The 7,868-nt window shown below is 37.1% G+C and overlaps 1 pseudogene; it reads left to right on the plus strand.

The window, feature by feature from the left end:
* Positions 1–1,814: 1,814 nt before the first annotated feature.
* LOC113913611 lies at positions 1,815–6,922 on the plus strand (annotated as a pseudogene).
* The last annotated feature ends 946 nt before the right edge of the window (positions 6,923–7,868 follow it).

The raw sequence follows: 7,868 nt of genomic DNA on the forward strand, positions 1-7,868 counted from the left end.
CTGATATGGGTTATAAACTAGCCAAGCTCAAGGAGAACATGCCTCCCTTGCTCAGACACAAATCTACTCAAAGAATATGACTCTACATTAAACATGAAAACTCCTGGCAATTCGTCACCCCTAGAGGGCTAGGTTTGTTCTAAACTGATCAGAAAATTTAGTATTTGTAGAGTGTGAATTAGGATGAGGGGAAATCAATAACCTTGAATCACAAGGTCATGATATATAAAATACTGATAATGGGCTCTGGCTCCAGAAAAACTGGCTTTATTTGTATCCTGGAAAATAAATTTCCATTTATTGTGTGACTTGAATAATCTATTATTTTAGATACTTGTTGGATCATTCCAAAATAAATACTTAGTACTAATTACATACCAATCATTATTCTTGGCTTCAGGAATACAGAAGAAACTGAGATGAATGCATCCTGTACCCTCAATTTATATTCTTATGGTATAAACAAACCACTAAATAAATTAAAAAGTTAAATGAAATATAAAAAGAGAATTCTAAAAAAGAAAATAAAACAAGATTATATGATGGGGCAATACAGGAAAAGGAACTTGCTACAAGAAAGGCCAAGTCTCGGGGCGCCTGGGTGGCTCAGTTGTTGAGTGTCTGCCTTCAGCTCAGGTCATGATCCCAGAGTCCTGGGATCGAGCCCCATAGCGGGCTCCCTGCTCAGCGGGAAGCCTGCTTCTCCCTCTGCCGTTCGTTCCCCCTGCTTGTGTTCCCTCTCTCGCTGTCTCTCTCTCTGTCAAATAAATAAATAAAATCTTTAAAAAAAGAAAGAAAGAAAGAAAGAAAAAGAAAGAAAGAAAGAAAGAAAGAAAGAAAGAAAGAAGAAAGAAAAAGAAAGAAAGGCCAAGTCTCTACTGCAAACAACTATTGGGTTTACTAGAAGCAGGGCATTAAGGAGACATATCAGGTATTCTTTTTTTTTAATAAAATATTTTATTTATTTATTTGTCAGAGAGAGAGAGAGAGAGCACAAGCAGGGCAAGTTGCAGAGGCAGAGGGAGAAGCAGGCTTCCCGCTGAGCAAGGAGCCTGACGTGGGACTCGATCCCAGGACCCCGGGATCATGTCCTGAGCCAAAGGCAGACGCTTAACTGACTGAGCCACCCAGGCCTCCCTCACACCAGGTATTCTATATGGATAGATGTTTCTGTGATTTTTCCCACATAACCAACCAGCTGGACCTGCATGTACACGGGTAAGCTAAGGAATGTTGCTTGCAAGACTCATGCTCTGTGAATAACCTTGGCAGCCTGTTTGTTTGAAATATATGATCTGGCCTCCAAGTCAGAACTGGCCCTTGTGTTCTGAATGCCAAGAGCTACAAATCATGTTTCACATCCCCTTCTCCTCCAGGCGGGGCTGGCCCCCCAGAATGGAATCTGGGAGGGGAGGCAGACACACATAGCCCAGGCTCCTTGAAAATATAGAAACACGATAACATAGAAGGGCAGCTCACTCCCAACTGCATGTAGGTGAGCAAATATTTAATTTCAAACCCTGTTATTTGCCCTATAAAGATGGCCCTTAAGGGAATGGTCAATTGGAAGTCTTACCTGAGGGGCAGGACCTTCCTCCTAGGCCTCTCAACTGGGACTCCAGCCTGGCTTTTTCCATGGGGCTTCCCCAGCTAATGAAGTTGGATGTTGTAAGTACCTGATTTGATATAACTTTGCCTTATTCTCATTTATAGCCTACTATTACCTTCATCTATGTGTAGATTCCTTTGTTCTTCTGTTTCTATTAGGTTTCTATAATGATAATAAAGTTTTCTTTTCTTTTCGAAACCGAAATATGGCTGTTGTGAATCTTTTGTTCAGAACACCAAGGTACTGTACATCACAGATAATCAGAACAGGGAGGTATGTATTAGTCCAAGGTTGCTTTAATAATCACATACTGGACACTGAAGATAAAATCATTTGAATGGAGTAAAGTGATGAGCGCACAAGTTTAATTTTTATTGCATGTCCTTTAGCTTCAGTTGTGCACATATATGCATAACATTCCTGTCTTACTTATCGAACATGACCCTAGTTTTGGTCAAGATCTACTGTTTTACACTAAAAATTATATTTCATCATTATTACACAGATCTAGGAAGATAAGGTAGATACACTAGTACAAATTCAACACCACTTTGGAATACAGAACATGCCCATCCTGCTGGTAGGAAACAACTATCCTTTCCCTATGGAGCACGTATAGAGTACTTCAGGGTATTAGACAATTATATAAAACTGGTCTATATCCTGTGCCTCTGTTGGATACTCAATCTGGGATAGAAATTGAGGTATTATCCCTCCTCTCTTTATATTTTACCAATATATTTTGATAATGCACATTGAAATTAACTATATAAAATTATGGAGAGTAATTGAGCTGAGTGGAGGTACAAACATCTGCAGACTGAAAACGAACCCATGTGTCCTTGACTTAAGAGAGTTCCTATTTAGCAGAAACAGACCCATAAATAGAGAAAACTGACGGGGAAAATGAGTGAAGGGGAGTGGGAGATACAGGTTCCCAGTGATGGAACTGAGTAAGTCACGAGGACAAGGATACAAGCCAGGCCTACGGTCAATGGTACTGTAACCGCACCGCGCGGTGACACGGCAGCCGCACCTGTGGCGGGCACAGCATAATGTGAGACTTGTGGAATTACTATGTTGTGCACCTGAAATTAACGTAACATTATGTGCCAACTATACTTCAATTTTAAAAAAAGAGCTTTTTTAAAGCTGCTCAAAGCTGATCAGAAAAAAAGCAAGCATTTCCTTGAAGCCATCAGAGAAGAGTTTATTTATATGCATCACTCATGCATGTGGTACCTTTGTACTAGGTAATATATACTGTTGAGGCAAACAATAAAAAATGATTTGTCAAACTTACATATTATGGACAAATATCCAAATAGTAACAAATCTAATTCAATTTTTCCCAAATGCCTAAAGCTAAATTCCCAATTAAATTGTTTAGCATCTGAGGTGATTTTTAAAATTTCTTTCAACGTGCACAAAAGAATGGCAGAGAAAATCCTTTCCAAAAAAATAAGAGCAACATTGCTATGAGAACTAACCACTGATGTCTTTTACAATTCTTTTACTTAAATTCATGGAATTTATTTTGTGATAAAATTAAAATTAAATAAATAGTAATAACAGAGACCCACTAATGTTGTCATTTTAATAAAGACATGTATGTGTTGTGCTCTAATTATAGACAGATGGATATCTGTAATTATTGGCTCTCCTGTCTAAATTAAGAAAGTAGTTAAAAAGATTAAAACCAAAACTTTACTCTCCCATGCTCAACTTGTGAAATTAATATGGTCCAGAAAATATAGCTGAATATTAATGCTCCCAAAATTGTAGCTCTAAGAACAGTGCAAAAAATCTGACATATTTCAGTATAAATCTCTCCTACTGTGCTCCTCCAAGTGTACTGAGCTGTAACTGCCAAAAGTCATCTGGGACTTTTGCTGAACAAATCATTTTATCTTTTGGGGTCAATGAAGAAGTCAGTTGGAAACAGGAGAATTTCTTTAAAGGCAAAATTGAAAGGAAAAGGAGTCCTCCACTAAGTATTCATGTCACAATACTAGGAAAGAGAGCACTCATGTGTGTGAGGAAAAATAATTCTATCGAAGCCCTAGGGATCACATATTCTTTAAAACTAGAGAGCAGTGATTCCTACTGGACCTCTCAGGGATATTTTCTGACACACCCTTTTTGATTCTACTTGTCATTCATATACTCAATATACTCATTAAGCATCTATTTTATGACAGATTCTGTAACAAAAGGTAGGACTAAAAAAATAAACAAAACCTAGGCCCTAACTTCAAGCAACACTCACAGTCCAGTGAGCAAGACAGATTTATAATACCAATCGTCTGTAAATTCTACATTGTAAGATTATCTATAGAATATAGAAGATTGGCACAAAAAAGAGAGTGACTGATTTCCCTGAGAGTAGAGGAAGGAATGTAATGGAAAATTTTAACAACAACAACAAAAATAGAAGAAGAAAAAGAAATAATAATGAGCAAAACGGAACTTAAACAAGGGATAAGCTGGAAATAGCCAAAGTATAATAATAATAATAATAAAAACAATAATAAGAAAAATAGTATCAGTTGTTGACTATGTTCACGACATAGTGCTAAGTGCTTTCCATGCATTAATTACCTCATTTGTGCCTCACAAAACCCTTAAGATTGATGATGATGATGATGATGATGAAGATGATATCACCACCATTTTCACGATGAGGAACTGAGGACAAAGAGTTTAAAAACACTGCCCAAAGTCATATAGGCAAAAAAGGAAGACATAGGATTTGAACACAGCATCCAGTTTCCAAAATCTACACCAACCACCAATCCTTACACCAACTACCAATCACCACATCATCCTGCAGCTCCCACCAAAGGGCATGTCAGACAGAAGTTACATAAAGTAGACTAAAATGCCTCCCATTTTATAACCTGGGTTTATAATCTGGAAAATTTAGTAAATTTTAGTAATGCTACAAAACAGTTCACAGGGAAGACAGCTGATTCCCAGGAATCAGAGTCCTAAATCTTCCGTCTTGAGGACTTCATCTGCATCTTTCAGAGATACATCTGCCTACTGTACATATGTGAGAACATCATTTAATCACTAGAGATTTCTCTGACTCAGACAGGGCACCTTTGGCAACCATACATTCTTCCTTGTAGGAAAAAAATCTCCCTTCATTCCAAACCATGTAAAGCTGTAGGAGTAATCTAATTTCAGGGGTTTGTTCTTCAGATAGGAAAAAAAATCCAGTAGGTGGTTTTGAAATCATATGGCAATTATTTTGTGAGACAATCAAACTGTTTCACAAATGTCATCTCATCAGCAGTCACATCAACTCATTGAGGTAAGTCAAAGAATAATTTATCCCTATTTTTAAAGGTAAAGAGAGGTTAACTAAGTGACCCAGCTGGAGAGCTGGAAATAAACACTGTAGCACCAGCTCTGTATAAGAGCAACTGACAAATGACTACGTGAGGGATAGATTGAAGAGTCTTAGTAGTTTATACAGTTTATTTAATTTATACTGGCATCTCCACTTACTAGGATAAAATGGGCTTAGAATGAAATCTGAACTGAAGAGTTGGGTTTTTTTTATTTTTGTTCAAGATAGTTTATTCTTACTCCCTTGTAAACTTCCTCTCATCTGTAGATTTGACTAGACATGAACATCAAGGTAACACTCTAAATCAATGAAACGGACGAGATATGAACAGAAAATGTTCCAAGTGAAATTTCAGTTTTACAGTAAACTTCATTGTTCACTATATTAAAATATAATATTAAAAATGTCTTCATGTTGTATACCTTACACTTACACATGTTATATATCAATTATATCTCAATAACGCTAGAAATAAAAAGAATGAGAAAGTTTTTTGATTTAAAAAAAATACTTCAAGAGGTGATGGTGGCACTTTGCAGGCTGTTACTGGCTATTCCTTGGGGGCTGGGCAGCTGAAGCTGTGGCATAATCATGGGCAAGAGACTTTAGGGTCTGCTCAAGGTTATCTAATAAATGCAAGAGCCACAGGAACTGAAATTTTTAACAACTTGGAAATACTAGGTCTTGATTCATTTACAATTATTGATGAAAATCAGATCAGCAGAGAAGATGCTGAAAACATTATTATTATTTTTTTCCTATAAAACAGCAGTGTCAGCAAGAAGGAAGCTCAAGTTGTGGAATTCTTGTAAGAATTAAATAACAATGTATCTATTAAGTTTGTGGAAGAGAGTTCAGAAAACCCAAGCAATGACCATCCTTTTTGCTGTAGGTTTACTCCTGTGCTTGCAACTGGGCTCCCTGAAAGTACACTATTACATTTAGCTGAAATCTTCTGTAATTCCCACATTCCCCTTTTAATGTGTAGGCTATATATGGCTGGTTGGCTATAGGAGGATCATTATAAAAGAACATCCAGTAATAGAATTTTACTCAGATAACGTATTAGGAGATCTACAACTAGATAAACCATTTCCTGAGTTGAGAGAACACTTACAGCCTTACGATATGGATCATATTGGGGGGTGGGGGGAAGGCCCATAGCCATACTCCATTGATTGCTATAGCTAAATATTTAGCACAGAAGAATAATGGAACAAATGGATGACCACCTAAAATGTGTAAGGAAAAAGAGAACCTCAGAGATTTGATTAGACAAAGGATTCTAAAGAATGATACTGGGGCTCCATAAGATGAAGATAATTTTTAAGAAGCTTTTTTAAAAATATAAACACAGCAATAAATACAATTCAGATCCCAATCAATACTAAAGATATAATTAATGATGATTGTTGCATAAATATCAGCAAACAGACTCCATCTGTTTGGATTTTAGCTTATACCTGAAAGGGCTTTGTGGTCAAAGAGGACCAAGGATACTTACCTGTTTGAGGCACAATTCCCTATATGACTGCAGATTAGGATGCACCCATAAAACTGCAAACCACTTACTATTAAAGCAAACAAAGATGCTTCTGCTGTGGTAATCATATTGACAAAATGCTGCAGTCCACAGGCCAGGTAAGAGACGCCATTACAAAGTAAGAATTAAAATTATTCTGTAGCAATCTTCCATTTCTTCGAGTTGTAAGATATACATCCTTAACTAAAGAATATGGTTTGAACACCATTAGCAAGGATAAAATTATTTCCAGTCTGGACATTTCAGATAATAGGATTGTGTTGTACTTAATCATATGGACTGTTAAAATATTTCATAAACAACATGGTAGACAACCAGGGGTACTTAAACTATCAGACTGAAGAACAACTTCCTTTAGGAATATAGGTTACCTGTAATGGTGAAAGATGACTGTGATTACAAATTTTGCTAATGGGGAGCTGTTGAGTCACACATGATGACTGCATTCTTTGGAGGAGCTGCTGCCCAGGAGTTTAATCACAATTACCACCAAACACTGTAAATTTAATAACACAATTATGTCAGCATGTCACAAACTTCAACATCCTTCTGTTTATAAAATAAGCACCCTATGCAGTGTGTTTATGACTGAAACTGTAATTGTCTTCAGATTGTGCTCTAGTCCATAAAAGTCTCCTAAGGGAGAGCTGTTAAATTGTTGTTTCCTTAATAAACATTTTTCTCATTTACAAAAGGAAATATATATATCAAGTGACTCTGCCATCTAATGACACAGAAGAAAACTGCTACTGTCTAATACTCTTTATTATATCTGGATAAACTGTTGGATGAAAATCCAAAGCCCATTTTCCCCACAGGATTATTCAATAATTGTGGATGGAGGAGGAGAAACAATCACTTTCCCTTCTTGAATCACTCCGTTTCACTTGACTTTTTGGATCCCACCCTCACGAGATTTTCGTCCTACACGCTGACTGTCACTACTCAGAGTCCTTGGCAAGTTCTTCCTCATATCCTTGATATCAAAAAATTAGAGTGGTCTGGGGTTTCATTCTTTTTTTCTTCTTCTTCTGGGGCTTCATTCTTAAACACTTCTCTATCTTCTACCAACATGTATGTTTTGGGTGATGGAATCCAATTGCTTTACTTTGAGTATCACCTCTGAAAGAATAAATCCAGGTGTACACTTTAAGCCCATTTCTCCTTCCTACATTCTAGACACACTATGTAACTGCCTACATGTGGTAGTGGTAGTTTTGTACTGTGTCAGTTTGGCTAATCTGGGTTAGTATTTCCAAGTTAGGGTTGACAACAAGGGGAGAAAATGAGATGTGGAGGCAAAGCAATGGCTACCAAGCAGGCCTGGTGCTGTTCACACACATTTTTGCTGATCTCGC

Source organism: Zalophus californianus, chromosome 11 (assembly GCF_009762305.2).
Source record: "Zalophus californianus isolate mZalCal1 chromosome 11, mZalCal1.pri.v2, whole genome shotgun sequence".
NCBI classification, from domain to species: domain Eukaryota; kingdom Metazoa; phylum Chordata; class Mammalia; order Carnivora; family Otariidae; genus Zalophus; species Zalophus californianus.